The 16,451-nt window shown below is 35.7% G+C and overlaps 1 long non-coding RNA gene across 1 annotated transcript; it reads left to right on the top strand.

The window, feature by feature from the left end:
* Positions 1-329: 329 nt before the first annotated feature.
* Positions 330-8,634, top strand: LOC132126772 (uncharacterized). The gene is made up of 3 exons (XR_009427452.1): positions 330-461; positions 8,020-8,052; positions 8,148-8,634. It is a non-coding gene; the product is annotated as an uncharacterized LOC132126772 (long non-coding RNA).
* The last annotated feature ends 7,817 nt before the right edge of the window (positions 8,635-16,451 follow it).

Below are 16,451 nucleotides of genomic sequence, written 5' to 3'. Positions count from 1 at the left end.
ATTTTATTATAAGCATTTTCAGGATTTCCCTTGTTGTAGCAAACACAAATCTGAAGAAAGAATTTACTCAAAAATCGTAACTTTTCTCACCCTCACAGATTTGGAGAAACTGAAGAAGATGCTCACCAAAGGATCCTCTGCTCTGAATGGGTGCCGTTAGAATAAGAGCCCAAACAGCTGATATAATAATCCACACGACTCCAGTCCATCAATCAACATAAGTTAAAAGCTGCACGTTTGTAAAAATTAATCCATCATTAAGGCATTTTAACTTTAAACCATTGCTTCAGAAAAAATTACCTGTCTACAATCCATAAGAATGCTCCAGTCGTGTGGATCACTTATGAATTATTGTGATATTTTTATATGCTGTTTGGACTCTCATTCTGACGGCACTCGTTTACTGAAGATATCAATTTCGATGAAGAAACAATCTCATCTAAAACTTGCATGGCCTGAGGGTGAGTAAAGTTCCAGTGAAATGTAATTTTTGAATGATCTATTCCTTTATTTTCTTTCAAATTCACTGCATCTCATTAGGAATGTGATGGTATCCAACAGAGGCCCATCTACCAAAGCAAAGCCACTCAATGTGGCGTGAAGAGACAGTCATTTAGGTAAAGGTCATTTCATCTGACATTCTGACAACAACTGTTAGGGGCCGGTGTTCTGTATTTATGAGCAGGCATGTGCACGTATGCATATGTGCTTCAGTGTGCATGCACGAAAATCCATCTTTTCTGAAAGCAAAGATGTTTTGACTCCCTTTACATATTCCATTTGAATCTGAGCTAAACAAAAAATGGAACAGATTTAGTCAGGATAGGTTTTGTGTTGTTGGATAAAGGTTTTCGGCTTTCTCTTCCCATTTATACACCTATATCTCATGCTAAAATAAGCCTATCACTATGTGTACGGGGAGTGTCTCTCTGTGATAGAAGAGGAGCTTTTTATAAGCAGAGCTGGCTGTCTGGTGGAAAGTCGTATAAGGAATACTAATGAGGGGTCTTTGTGTGGCAAAGGCTCTGACCTGGGGAGAGAATGAGCGTGCAAACATTGCAAATTTAATGGCAGTAATACAAAGACTGAAATAAATACGTCTGCTAAACTGCACTGGAGGGACTGCGCCATGCATGTTGATGGTCCTTCAAAAAATATCCGCGGATAATTTTTGAATAACTTTCCTAATCTCGTTTTCTCTCTGTATTAGTGCTGCGGTGAAAGTCTTAATCCCTTATGCCAAACAATGGACACTGAGGCTCAATTTTAATATGCAGCTGGGAGAGAATAAATTGCCCATTGGAATGAATCTATCTATCTCCCATTGACTCACTTTGGACATGTTACGACAAGGCAATCTGTTACGGAGATGAGTTTTGTGTTTCTCTAACACTGATGGTCTTTCAGACATCATATTCTCATATTAGAAAACCTGAGCGGCATTTAAATTAGTTTACTTTAGATCAAAGGATCTCAAACAGGGGGCCAGGGCCCGGGACCAACTATGGGGCCTCAGCAAACTTATTTAAAACAGAATGACTATTACTCATACATTAAAATTATCAAACTTAATTAAAGTACCCAAAAATATAAAACATTAAGATAGGAACTGCAACATAGCCTATTAAAAAGTTTTTATCCTTAACTATTTAACGATTGGATTTTAATGACTTTGGGAATCATAAAATAAATTGTTTAATTAATTGAACTATATCAACACTTCCACTGTCTTTCGGGGGCCCTCTGAGTCAAAAAGGTTGAGAACCACTTATTTAGACATAAAGAATACCATCAGGTAAAACAAGTGGTGGGTTTTTAAAGAGTATTTCTCCAATTGCAAACAGTAAGTAAGTGAGATGTTTTTGCTGGCTCGCTCGCTGTAGACTGTTATGTATCCGCAATAGTTCAGCTGCATCTCCGTGATGAACTTTGCAAGTAATCAGCAACAGAAATATCTAACACATCCTCTCAGGAACAAAGTCACAGTGTGATGCCTTCAAAAAAGTAAAGGTGTTAAACCAATACACTCCTATATACTCATTTTCGCAAAGAGTGTGGAATATGTGGACGCGCTAAGAATGCAAATGTCATTTCCTTTGAGTAGAAGTGCAACAGTGCCATCTATCGGTCTGGAAAAGAACAGCAGGCGCGTCTCTCAGTAGATCCGTCTCTAATCTGACACACTTCAGCGAGTCACCTGTACGAAATAAACAACACGAGAACGTCTCATTCTGTTAGCGCGTGATTCGTCCTCGCTATCGCAGTAGTATTAGCGTATCTGGCAGGTAACTTGTTTTCTGATGATTGACATGCACTGATACGTCAAGCTCGGAGAGAGAGGTTAGAATGATGGATGTCTTCCGGCTCAAAATATCAACATTAACATCTTAGGGACGGTTCCAGCAGCCGATGGTCCAGGCCGTTTTGACTATTAATCACGCGGCTCGCGCTCACTCGATTTGCATGCAGTGTCGCATTCCCCGGCTATGCATTATGAGCCGTGAAATCTATTCCACCGGCCACACTCCGCAGGTGTCGCATTTGCATGGGAACTAGAAGAGGTCGGCAGAAAATGCAGTAATGATAATGCAGAGCAATGGGCTCTGACGTCTCCAAAGGTGCAGCCTGTTTAATTTCACCACCTTATTCCCGAGGACCTGGTGAATGCTGGGATGGGATTCTTTATATGTTCAGGTGGGATAATGCAAAGAAAATGTGCAAGTAGAGATGCTGGCAGAGTTTATGCAGATTAGAATCTCTATATTTGTATGTAGTGGGGACACATCTAAACCCACTTTCAATTTTATATAAATATGTATGTATGTATATATATACATCAAGATAGGATATGCATAGTGCCCATAAGTATTGGAACAGTTAAGCCAAAATTGCTGTTTGCTGTGGAGTCAAGAAATCTGTAAATATAATTATAAGATGAATATGAGAAAAAACTACAGAATGTCACATTTTATTATTGGGTGATTCAACACAAATGTTTTACCAGCTATTATGTGGACATACGAGACAAAGATTAAAGGGTTAGTTCATCCAAAAATTAAAATGATGTCATTAATGACCAGAGGTGGGTAGAGTACCCAAAAACTGTACTCAAGTAAAAGTACTTCTAGAAATATTTACTCAAGTAAAAGTAAAAGTACTAGTCTTGAATAGTTACTTGAGTAAGAGTAAAAGAGTATCGGATAAAAAATCTACTCAAGTAGTTAGTTACTAGTTACTTTGGGTCATATATACTGAGCCTATTTTTATTTAGATATATAGATAAAATGTATGTAATGTATGTGTGCGTGTATAAATGTATATATTTCATCAGCCTTTACTCCAATTTATGTAATTTATTATAAAACCCTGTCTGTTTACTTAAGTAACAGACATAGGTGTCATGCCATAACATATTTTTAATACGACTGACTTTATATTAAATGTGAATTTAACATTGAAAGTTAATGTGATATAAATATTACTACTAATCTTTCATTGTTCAGAAAGAGAGCAAATAACATTTACATTATTAAAGATCATTGACAGTCTAGATTTCAATCACTCTCAGAAACTCCCATTAAAATCACTGAAACTGTTAACACTGTGAAATCAATATCTTATTTACAGATTCGTACACACATCTGCACTTTGTTGTTTCTGCGAGAGAATTTGCCAGAAAGAGGTATTCAGTCAGTGAACGAGTGAAGGAAGCACCGGCATTTTAGCGATGACTCATCTGAACGCCTCTGATTGGCCAATGCTTTAATAAGCTCAAAAGAATCATGTGTGATTGGTTATAATGCGCAGCGCTGTATAAACGCATCTATCTCTGGCTAGCGCCAGCAAGCAATCACAGATCTGAATTTAGCAGCTGATGATATGACTCGCTGAACGTACTTGCACCAGTGTGATTGTATTAAAATTAATAAAATCTTAATCGGCTATTTTTTGTCTTTTGGAAGCTGCATTCAACTTGACTCCCCTCTGTTATAAGCCACACACGTACAACAAACTAATGTCACAGTGCTATCGTGTACTGTAATCGAATGTAGCCCAAGTTATTACCTGTTAAACAGTAGATAGCACACGCGGTGTTCATCTAATAAGGATCTCCATCGCTAGCAAATAATAACCTTTGCAGATTTCAATTCAGTGCAGTTCCAGCCACGTTTTCAACGCTCTTTCTGTTCTTAAACGTTTTCAACTCCGAGTGAACCACTTCAGACGCTCAGCGCGTGCGGCAGGGAACTGAACGACTCATTCAAACTGATTCATGAACCAATTCACTCGTTTGCCAATTGGTTTGATCAAGCCTTTGAACAGAATTGACTCAAAAGAATGAATCATTCGCGAATGGGCATCGCTCATTGCCCAGAGAAAAGTAGACGGCGCGTTTGGAATAAACTGAAGCATTATAACATTTATTGCATTAAGATAAAGTAACGAGAGGAGCGTCGCCCACAGTAACGAAGTAAAAGTACAGATTTTTCCCCAAAAATTTACTCAAGTAAGAGTATAAAGTACCCATCTTTAAATATACTCCGAAAAGTATTCGTTACCCCAAAAAATTACTCAAGTAAATGTAACGAAGTAAATGTAACTCGTTACTACCCACCTCTGTTAATGACTTACCCTCATGTCGTTCTTCGGAATCTTCAGAACACAGTTTAAGATATTTTAGATTTAGTCCGAGAGCTCTCTGTCCCTCCATTGAAAATGTATGTACGGTATACTGTCCATGTCCAGAAAGGTAAGAAAAATATCTTCAATGTAGTCCATGTGACATCAGAGGGTCAGTTAGAATTTGTTGAAGCATCGAAAATACATTTTGGTCCAAAAATAACAAAATGACGACTTTATTCATCATTGTCTTCTGTTCCGGGTCTGTTGTGAGTGCGACTGCTGTGAATGTTGACGTACGTTGTTGCTGACGTGTTATCTTTATTATTGGGTGCACCAGAAAACATGTCAGCAGTGTCATACCTCAACAGCGCCGTGAACGCGCTGGATAAACTAACCCTTTAACCTTTATCTAAGTGATATGAAAGCAAAAGTAAAGAAAAAGAAAGAAAGAAAAAGGGAACTGCAAAAGATCCTAAGCATTCAGCCTCATCTGTAAAGCTTGGAGGAGGTGGTGTCATGGCATGGGCTCTGGAACAGGCCCTCTCAATTTTAATGATGACTTAATGTATGATGGCAGCAGCAGAATTAATTTGAAAGGGTACAAAACCATCTTGGCTACCAATATTCAAGAAAATGCTACCAGAATCATCAGAAAGCGCTTCACATTGCATCAGGACAATGACCCAAAACACCCTGCCAGTTCAGTCAAGGACTTTATCAGGGCAAACAATGTAAAGTAAAGCCTGATTTAAATCTGATTGATTATGAATTTCAACTGCTGAAGAGGAGACTAAAGGCAAAAACTCCCCAAAACAGCAACAGTTGGAATTGGCTGCATTAAAGGCTGGGGAAAGCATTTCAAAGCATAAGACCAAGAGTCTGGTGATGTCTATGGGTCGCAGTCTCGCTGCTCTGATTGCACGCAAGGGATCTGCAACAAAATAATAGCTTTTGATCTTTTACATCTGCCTAAAGTTCATCTGTCCCAATACTTATGCTCACATCAGATAGTGGGATGATCTATAAAAGTGCTGTCCTTTTAATACTGTAAAACGTGTGCGTTGAAACAGCTAATAAAAGTGTGACATTCTGTAGTTTTGTATATTATAAAGTTAATAATATTATAATAAATATTTGAGGAAATATTTTATTCTTTACTAATCAAATATGCTCAACTAAGCAACATTTTCACAGAAATTAGGATTGATATTTTGTACAGTTTTCTGTGATGTTAGACCCACATACACTTAAACCTGGCAGAACGATTTAAGTAGCTAGTTATGCTGTAACACACACACCAAGACATCTAGATGAGGAGTTTATTGCAAAGACTATATTGCAACAGTACAAAAAATTATTTATCCATCTTAAATTGCAGAGATATTGCTTTATAAGTTATCATTCAGTTGCTGCCCTCATATGGTAAGTCGGTTATCTGGAAGAGCGAACAGTTTTTGAAATACAAACTTCTCATATAAACACCTAAAAGAAAAAAAAATACATTTTCTCTTTCCTCTCAACTTGTGCTCAATGCGCTCCGAGCGCACAGCCTCCCTTGTCTCCTCACGCACTCTAACGCACTATGACAGTTGGAGATGAAATAGAAATTTTGCTATCAAACACTTACACAAAGGGGAGATGACCTTTGATCAGAAGTGTGTTTGATGTTTTGACATGAAATTTGCATCAGCGGGGCTGCAGCAGCGGCCGGCGCTTCGAGTGGTTAATGATTCCTCCTGTCAGAGAGACACAGAGGTCAAAATCCTTTTAGGAAATAAGCACACCTTTAATCCGGCTTCCTAGTGGATGCCGAGCGGTCTGCACTGCTTATTAGGAATGCTTGCTTTGTCTCACACAGTATTGCTTTGTATGAAAACTGAGGGAGTTGTTTTATTTATCGTGATGTGATTTTACTTTCAGACCACCCTTTGCCTGCGATAGGCATTTTACGGTTCATTTCAAACATGGAAGATCTAAAGACCTTGAAGGTCGAGTAAAGTCATTGATTGATCTCTGAGAGAGAGAGAGAGAGAGAGAGAGAGAGAGAGAGAGGGGGGTTGTTTAATTATTCAAGTGAGCATGTGATTTTGTTATTTATTTATTTATTTACACTTTTCGCCTGTCTAAAGTACACTTGCCATTCAGGTTCTCCTTTTGTGTCAGAGCAATATCTGTCTCCATCAATCCTAAAACCAAATTTTTCATTTGTTCTGTTCTGGCCAGTGTTATTTTTGTCATGTTGATGTCCCATCAGGGTTAAGGACATGACTGCAGATGCAGTATGCAATGAATATTGATATAATGCTTGTGTTTTCTTTATATAAAAAAATTGTGCAACTGCATTGAATAAGCCATATGAAATTATTTAGCTGTCTGTACTTGAAGCAAAGTAGAGGGGTCTTCTATCATCCTAATGCATTTTATTTTTGTGATATTGCAATATTGATTTGAATTATTTGAGAAAAAAAGACGAGTGATGCAAAAGACAAAAAACTAATAGTACAGTTTGTTATCACTACAGAATACTACAACTGACCAATCAGAATCAGGTATTTCAGCAGAGCTGTGATAAAAAAAAAAAAATAATAATAATAATTAAAAAAAAAACACTAAACCTGTATTTTTTACTAGCAAGTCTCATTTGTTCACCAAGGTTGCATTTATTTTATCAAATGCATTAAAAATGCTAATACTAATTAATATTATTACAATTCAAAATAACCTTTCTATTATAATATATTCAAAAAAATTAATTATTCTCGGGATGCAAAGATTAATTTTTAGCATCCTTACTCCGGTCTCCAGTATCGCATGACTTTCAGAAATCATTCTTAAATGCTGATTTAAAGATCAAGAAACATTTCTTCTTATTATCATATTTGGAAAATTGCTTAATTTCTTTGTGAAAACCGAAAAGATTTTCAGGATTCTTTGATTCTTGGACATGTGCTATCATTTATACTACATATATCTATGTATCTCAGCTGCGTGATGGGTAAAACAAAATCGGTTGAGGGGACAAAAGCAATACTGAGGTTAATAAAACAGTTCCATCATGTTTGCAGTTGTTGACATGAAGAAAGAATAACACGTTTTTCTCAAAGCTTTCACCTGTCAGGCACTGTACATGTCAGACTGCCCTGTAATTCATTGTTGAAAAACAGTTTATATCCACCCAAAATGACATTTACTCAGCTATGCATGGAATTGCGTAAATGTCAGAACACACTGGCAGAGCGCAGAGAAACTGAAGAGTGTCACAGCAAAATACACTGCCTTTATTAAAGGGATAGTTCACCGGAAATTGGAAAAATCAGTTGAGTGTTGTTTCAGACCTCATTGACTTTCATTATGTGGAGAAACATACTTTAAAATATCTTCCTTTGTGTTCCACAGAAGAAAGGCCTACACGTTTGAAACATCAAGAAGGTGAGTAAATTATGATCCCTTTAAGATGATGTTCATGGGGACCAGGTTTTAGTCTGGAGTTTGAGAAGGATTCATTAATAAGACATCTGTCATAGGGAAAGAGAGAGGAGGGGAACCCTGAGTCTGCCATAAGATACACGTCCTATCAGTTGATATCCAGCAGTGATTCAGACAAATGAGTCGTAGATGAGACGCCTCAGTCGATGAGAAATGCAACGTGAGTGTGCTTCTTCTGGGCCCTCCAAAGCATGACAAACATCTTAATCAGTCTCAAAGAGGAATAGTTCCTTTGAAAAACAGACAAATATCAGACAGCAGTCAGACTTAAGACATATGCTCGCGCTGTGACAGGAAATAATGCTGCAGAGCATCATTTCACAATGCATGTAATTATCAAGATATGCCTGCAAATACTTCATCAGTGCACTTAAAGTTTACTGAGTTGAACTTGTTGTGAAAACAATGGGGAGAGATTTTGGGATGCTCTGGCCTCTAAAATAAGATCTGAAAGCTATACCTATATAAGACTTGATTTTTCTATCTTAAAAAATTGCTAGGAACTAGGATTGTGAGTAATGCAAACCAATAAATATAGAATAAAAAAGATACTTCAGTTAAGCTCAATTAATTTCACAATTCCCAACCAGCCTTTTAAAAGCAATGAAAAAATAAACTGTAATAATATTCAGTAACCTAAGTGTTACTGAATTAAACAAAATTACTTTGACATCCTTAAAAATACATTATTTAAATTAAATGAAGTTAAAATTCTGGAAGAACAAAAATAATTGTGTTTTTTAACATATGTTTAATGTATTGTATAATAGATTATGATTCTTTACTATTAATATTATATTACTAATATTAATGATATTATCCCAGTTCCTACATTTTTTTTTTTTTTTTTTTTGGGGTAAACAAGCCACTTCATCATGATTACAGCAGAAAGTACTGGAGGAAATATTATTGCTTATATGAGGGGGGTTGAATATTATGTTGGGTGGTCTTATAGTCAAAAAGGTTGAAAACTATTGGATTAGAAGACTGGAAGTCTGTAGTATAAATAAAATACTACAATATGAATACATTTCCTTGGTGGTTTTAATACATGAAACTAAATAGGCTTTTCTTAAAATGAGTGAAGCTGAAACAGAAAAAAAAAAAACCCGACCCGACGGAAACTACTGTGTTCAAACTCAAACGATGCCTTAAAACTAAAGTGTTTAGACCAGAGTTATTCACACAGATGCATGTAGTCCAATTTGTGTCACTGTAAATTAAACATTATTGCAAGGAGATAAAATGTTGATTATCATCTAATCCTCCTTTCCATATGGACAAATAGCTCTGCTGCCAGTGCAACGGCCTAAACAGCTCGGCCCAAACAGATGTTACACACACACATCCAGCACAGCAGCCTGTTGCCACAGTAACAACAACTGGTTCTACGGCAATAACCTCATCACTATGTGACAAACACATCACATGGCTTAATAAGGCTTCATTTTTTAAGCATTGTATGCTATGGTCTCGCATTCTGAAACATATCAAGTGTGGATGTCCTTGGCTATCTGTGTTGATTTAGACAAGATCACTTGTATTAAGTAGTTTGTTTGCAACTTTGGCTCAAGTGTCTGCCTCAGATGAATAAAGCTTGTTAAAGTGCTGTCAAATAGTCATTCATGTTGTCTCAAGTGGCCACTTTCCCTGTAATGAAGGGCATAATGGTGACGTTCCCATATAATATATTAAAAAGCTTATCCCTTTGACAGCATACAGCTAGTAGAATCATATTGTAATTCCAATGAAAGGATGCTGCATGGAACATGAATGCCATCTGCTGGACGCTTACACTCTGTTTTTGTTGCGATTTCACATGGTGTTAAAAGCATAGTTCATCCACAAAGTAAAATCTTGTCTTCATTTACTCACCATAATGTTTTTTTAAGACCCATATGATTTTATTTTGTCTGTGGAACATAAAAAAAAAGTTGAATAAAGTATTCTTGTAGCTTCATAAAGTTAAGGTTTAACCACTAATGTCACATGGACTTTTAATGTTAATGTCCTTACTACCTTTCTTGGCCTTAAATGTGTAAGTTGCATTGCTGTCTATGCAGGTTATTCATCAAAAATATCTTCATTTGTGTTCCAAAGATGAACAAAGGTCTTACGGGTTTGGATCCACATTAGGGTGAGTAATTAATGACAGAATTTTCATTTTTGGGTGAACTATCCCTTTAAGCAAATAATGACTTAATTTCATTAAATATGGCAAATCAAACTGGTTTAGTACTGTATTGGGGCAAAAGTAAAAACAATAAAAAGTGACAAACAAAGAGATGTTCACCAACAGCTTTACTGCGTTCAAATTTCTGATGTTTTTTGTTTGTTTTGTGTACATAGACTTCACAATGCATTACAATTAATCAAATTTGACAGTAAAAGACATTTTAAAAGATACCAATTAAAATGTTTTCTTTTTTTTATCAAGGTTACCACAAACATTTTCAGCAGCACAACTGTTTTCAATATTGATAATACTAAGAAATTATAACTGAGCATTAAATTACCAATAAATCTTACCAACCCCAAACAGTAGTGCATATCTGTTTTCCAGATTGTTCACAGAGTTTGGCCAGGTCTTTAAAGGTTTTTCATACAGTACATATGGATGTAGTCAGTTACCATTATAGATAGACACAAAAAGATAAATGCTTTGGTATGTTAAAGGAATTGGAGTGCGTGTGTGATCATTCTGAGGCACCACCATGCGGCTGTGATTCTGTCAGACCAACAGCTTTCACATTTCAGCTGCTGAGAACTCAAGTGAAGGGCAAGAGAACGTCTAAAGCAACTGAATTTCCTTCAGAACAAGCCATTTCTAACTCCAGTCTGACTTCATGATGTACACAAATCATTACAAGTCAGTCCCACGTTATTGTAAAGCCCCACAAACACCATGAATTTGTGATTTAATAACATTTGGAATCATACAAAATTTCAGGTTTGATTAAAGCAACAAATCAGCAAGTTTATAAGTGTCTTCCCATAGGACCTCCAGAGCAGAAGGGAGTGATTGTAATGCATGTCAACCTAACTCTTGTCCACCAGGGGGCAAACTCTCCCTACACGTGTCAATCAGGCTCCTCATTTGAATCTCATCTACATGTGGTTAAAGTCTCAGCTCCTCTAAGAGCTTGTTTTCCATGTGTCCATACAAACCTGTGCAGGAAGAATAATTACTTCTAAGAAGTATCATGAATAATCTAGTCAAAAGTAAATTGGTTTTTCTGGCTGCTTCCTCCTCTGCTGTTTTCGCCAGGTCAGAGGAACCTGAGAAAATGACAACACATTTGGGACAAGTTTCTTCGGTCCAAAATCCAAAATCTGTCCTGGCCATTTTCTAAATTTGAAAGTAATAGTTCTTGCAGAAAGGAATAAAAATTGGAAACGAAATATCTCAAGTTTGGTTCCTGTATATTTGAAGACAGCCGTTTTTTCTTTAAAAAAATAAATAAACAATCTGGATTCAGTTCTGACTTAAATTTTAGACATTTCTCACGTAACATTTTAACTTCACAAGCCCTATGGACTTCTTCTGTGGTGTTTCTATGATTTGTTTTGGTATTACTATTAACTGCCATTGAATGGAAAAGAGCTACATGAACTTTGTTCAAAATATCTCCTTTTGTTTTTCACATAAGAAAGAAAAAGCACAGAGTTTGGAATGAGGGTGAGTAAGTGATGAGAGAATTTTCCCCTTACATTTGTTTCTCATTAATGTCTCCCTGGGTTGGATCTGAATCAACTATAGCAAGTCACTTAAAAGCTCAGCTGGACTCTTCAAGCATATTAAAGTCATATTCCACACAATAGTTGCCAGATGCACAGAAGTAGTCACTCAATAACTCGTCCTGACGTGTGTTTTTGATGTAAATGTAGATGTTGTTATGTGGCATGTGACGTCTATCATGTGTTGTGTAGAAAAATATGTGGTAGAACATTCCAAGTACAGTTAGTGGCTCGGTCCAGACTCCCCACAAACAGTTCCTTAACTGTAAACATGCCTCTAAACTCAAATCCGGTTATTTGTGAAGGCGATGAAATGACAGAGACTGGACTGTGGTGGAAAGCATGCTGTGTGGTTACAGTCAGCGGGGCGTTCATGGTCAAAAGCATGACAAGTGAAAGCCAAATGCAATTTATTGCTCAAGTCACCATCCTGAGTATGTTCCTCTCATTACTGATCTGAGGCTTCTAAGTATTTTCAGCCCTCAGGCAAAGCATGTCTTATGGACATCACTAAGTAAATGTCATGAGTTATTATAATATCGGTAGCTGGTAGCCAGTTAAATGATATATAAGAGCTTTGACGATAAAAAGGGACTTGATAGATAAATTCATTAAATTAATACAGTTTATAAATGTTATAATGTGGTTCTTAGAAATATTGTTTTCATAGTGTTTGAAAAATGTGTACTATTTTTGTGAAAATATTTAATTTAGTGACTTTATAAATCTCATATGATGTAACTTTCATTTTCATTATTACGTGTATTTTTAATTAAACTATTATTTTAAAAGTTTAAAAAAAAAAATCGATATCATCAATTATTCATTTCTTTTTTTTTCTTTTTCGTTTTAAATCACACCACATTGCATTTTTTAAAACCAAATCTAAAGATCATTTATAATTAAATAAAATTAGTAAAAATATCAATACCACTTCAAAATAGATTCATATTTACATTTTTTCTAAGAAATTAAGGATAATGTTAAAATGTATTTTCTATTTCTATTTAAAAATTTCAATAATTTACGATATCGGTCAGCTGTATCACCCTGACATTTTTCACTTTTACCCACAATATATAAATGAAAGTAAAAACGTGCTCATCAGATGAGGTATTATTGCATGTATGAACTGCATTTTAAGGCATTTTGAGTAAATTAATAAATCCAGACAAAAAAGTATGCATCATATCATCGACCTAGCCATATGCTCACTTGGTTATATGTGTTCAAATCTAGATCCGTCATGTGCAGGTGTTTTTAAAGGGCATGCTGCAGCCTCAAAGTTATTTAAGCAAAGTGTGTGTGCGCTTGTGTGTTTTATATTATACGCTCTCATATTTCCATGCTATGTGCTGATGCAGCACAAGAGCTAACAGCCGCACCTGGTGTGTGAGAAGACTTCACCAGATGCTGATGCTTTAATATCTCACACACACACACACACACACACACACACACACACACACACACACACACACACACACACATTCATTCATTTTTCAGTGGCAGTATGTCTGTATGCAAATGCTGTTATTCAAATATTAATGCATACACACAAAAAAACATTCATTTTTATTTGTTGTCACTGTAACGTTCATATAAAAAAAAAAAAAAAAACAGTTTGTTCATTGCTGCAGGCGTCGATATTTAATGACCGTCTGGACACAGCTGCACATTTTCCAAAACTCTCCCAAGTTCTGAATTTTGGAATGCTTTGAGTGTGACCTGTTCGCTCATATTCCAGACAAGTGTTATTCCCAACAGAGGGTGTTGGAGAGAGCTGATTGCCAGAACACATAACAGGAATTTATGGTTGAATGAATTCAAGTTCTTTGTTTTTCCATCAATTACATGGTAAATGATGATGATGATGATGAGAGGTTTCTTGCTGTAACCTTGTAGCCCAACGGTGCTATCAGTGTAGGCATGTGAGAGCTTTATAACAATGTTTAGAAAAGTCAAGAGAGAAACTTAGTCCTCTGTTTGATGTATTTGAAAGTTTTCTCGAGCATCGTTATTGATGATAAAACAGCTTTGCTTTCTTAAAAGAATGCTGGTCCAAAAACTTAATTTAAGTTAAAGAGTTACTCCAAAAACCTGCCCTTTTCGGCCCATCTAGGGAAAAAATGGCTAAGCTTTGGTTTAAAAGTGCTACAAAGTTCAATAAAACTTACTCAAACTTAAAGTCTACTTCATCCATAAAACAAATAATTTAGTTATTTATTTCTATGCATCATAATGTTACTTTGTTTTAATTGGTTTAAAATCTTAACTTTGTTGCAAAAAAAAAGTGCAGAACTAATTATTTCTTTATTCATTTTGTATAATGATATTTATCCGTTTTCATTTCTTTATTTATTACAGTTTTATACTGCAAATAAAAAAAGCTAAATTAAAAACATTGTAAAGATTCATTATAATTTGTCTAAAACTTTGCTTAGGTCCAGGTTTAAATCCTAAATTTTGTGGTATCAGATTTTTCGCCCATTGTTCAAAATGTCACATTACTAGATATGGATACTACTATCTTGCTTTATATTTTTCTTTCTAAATTACATGTATGAAAAGTTTTAGATATGCAACAGCCCCCTAATCAGTTTTTAATTTATTTATTTATTCATTTTTAATGTATTTTATTTTAACATACAACATTTACTTCATTGAACTAATTGAATATGGGCCCAGTGAATGCGATCTTGTGCTTGTGGGTATGTATTCATTCAGGCTTAATGGACACATTGACTGCTTGTCTTGGATACAGTGGGAAGAGGGTGACACTTAAGGAGAACATCTTCGTCCCATCAGAGAAAGACAAGCCTCTACTATCTCTCGCTCGCTCTCCTCTCTCCCGCTGTTCCTCCATCCAGCGCGACCCATAATTGTCGCTTTGTGCCGCGTGTGAACTCTTCTGTTTCACTCTACTTCCCAGACCAGAACAAGCCACCGAACAGATGGAGTCTGTGTTTATGTTTCCACGGGACGTGCATCACTTCACAAGACATCGCCACGCCAGTTAGCCAGCCTCATTTTAAACCCATTCACAGAAAACTCACAATCTTTCAAAGAGAAAAAGTGTCAAAAGCTAAAGAAAAAAATGGTCATTGCATCACTGAAGAGTTTGTGTGGTTAAATTGTAGCACTGATCTGGGTTCAAACGAGGGGTATTGAGCTATACAGCTATTATATATATATATATATATATATATATATATATATATATATATATATATATATATATATATATATATATATATATATATATATATATATATGTCATGTTACACATATAAAAAGATCTTAAATAATTTGGTTGACACTCCAGCACAGTAGGTGGCAGTATTGCACCCGAGGGGCCATTTACCTCACGCCATTTTCGACTAAAAATGGTAAACTTTTTTTGCTTTTTGGCAATAATGACATTTTGGGGGCCTGAAAATGGATTTCACTATGCAGGTTTTTGACAACGATACTGTAGTTATCATCTCTGTGTAAGCTACGAAAATGCAGATTTGTGAAAAATGTGCTGTCATGCACAAACATATTACGTGTTCAGTCTATGGTATGTGCACATGCAAATAGTATTTATTTCCAAAGTGATATGGCCATTTACTGGCCTGGCATATATAAAACAGTTCGCAGATCCATGACAAAGGAAAAACTCTTCTGTTTTTTTAGAACAATTGTTTAAATTTTCCTTTAGTCACCACCTGTCATCTTTGGATCTTTCTATTCACTAAAATAATCCTGTTTTTGCTGTAAAAAAAAAAAAATCTTACTGTTTTGACTGGTAATGTAAACTATATTTGAAATAGTAGCATATTTATTAATGGGGTGGCACCCAGGGTAGTCGATCAGATGTCACCCTGCACCCCTCCCCACCACTGCTGGAAGCGAACTACTCCTTTAATGACTTAAATACATATGGTGAGCAGTAATATGTGACCCTGGATTACAAAACCAGACTTAAGTGTCAATTTTTTCTAAAATAAGATTTATATATCATCTGAAAGATGAATAAATAAGTTTTCAATTGATGTATGGTTTGTTATGAAAGGACAATATTTGGCCGAGATGCAACTATTGAAAATCTGGATTCTGAGGGTGCAAAACAAAAAAAAATACTGAGAAAATTGGCTTTAAAATTGTCCAAATAAAGTTTTAAGCCATGCATATTAATAATAAAAAATTGCTTTTTTATATATTTACAGTAGGAAATTTACAAAATATCTTAATGGAACATGATCTTAACTCAATATCCTAATGATCTTTGGCATAAAAGAAAAATCAAAAATTTTGACCCATACAATGGTTTTTTTTTTTTTGGCTATTGCTAAAAATATACCCCAGCAACTTAAGACTGGTTTTGTGGTCCAGAGTCACATATATGTTATGGGGCATACATTAAAAAATAAAATACCTTGGTGGTAAGTCTTATTATGAAATGGTAGCATAAGCTAAAAAGTGGTATTAGTTCATGCACGTCTATATTTTTTGTTCAAACAAGCAGGATGTTGAATGTGCAATGACAGAATGACATGAGTTCACACTTAAGATTCATTAGTGAATCTCATTCTCACTGTGCGTGATTGATTCGGCTGCAG

Source organism: Carassius carassius, chromosome 44, assembly GCF_963082965.1.
Source record: "Carassius carassius chromosome 44, fCarCar2.1, whole genome shotgun sequence".
Lineage (NCBI taxonomy): Eukaryota > Metazoa > Chordata > Actinopteri > Cypriniformes > Cyprinidae > Carassius > Carassius carassius.
This window is presented reverse-complemented; position numbering and strand designations above follow the sequence as displayed.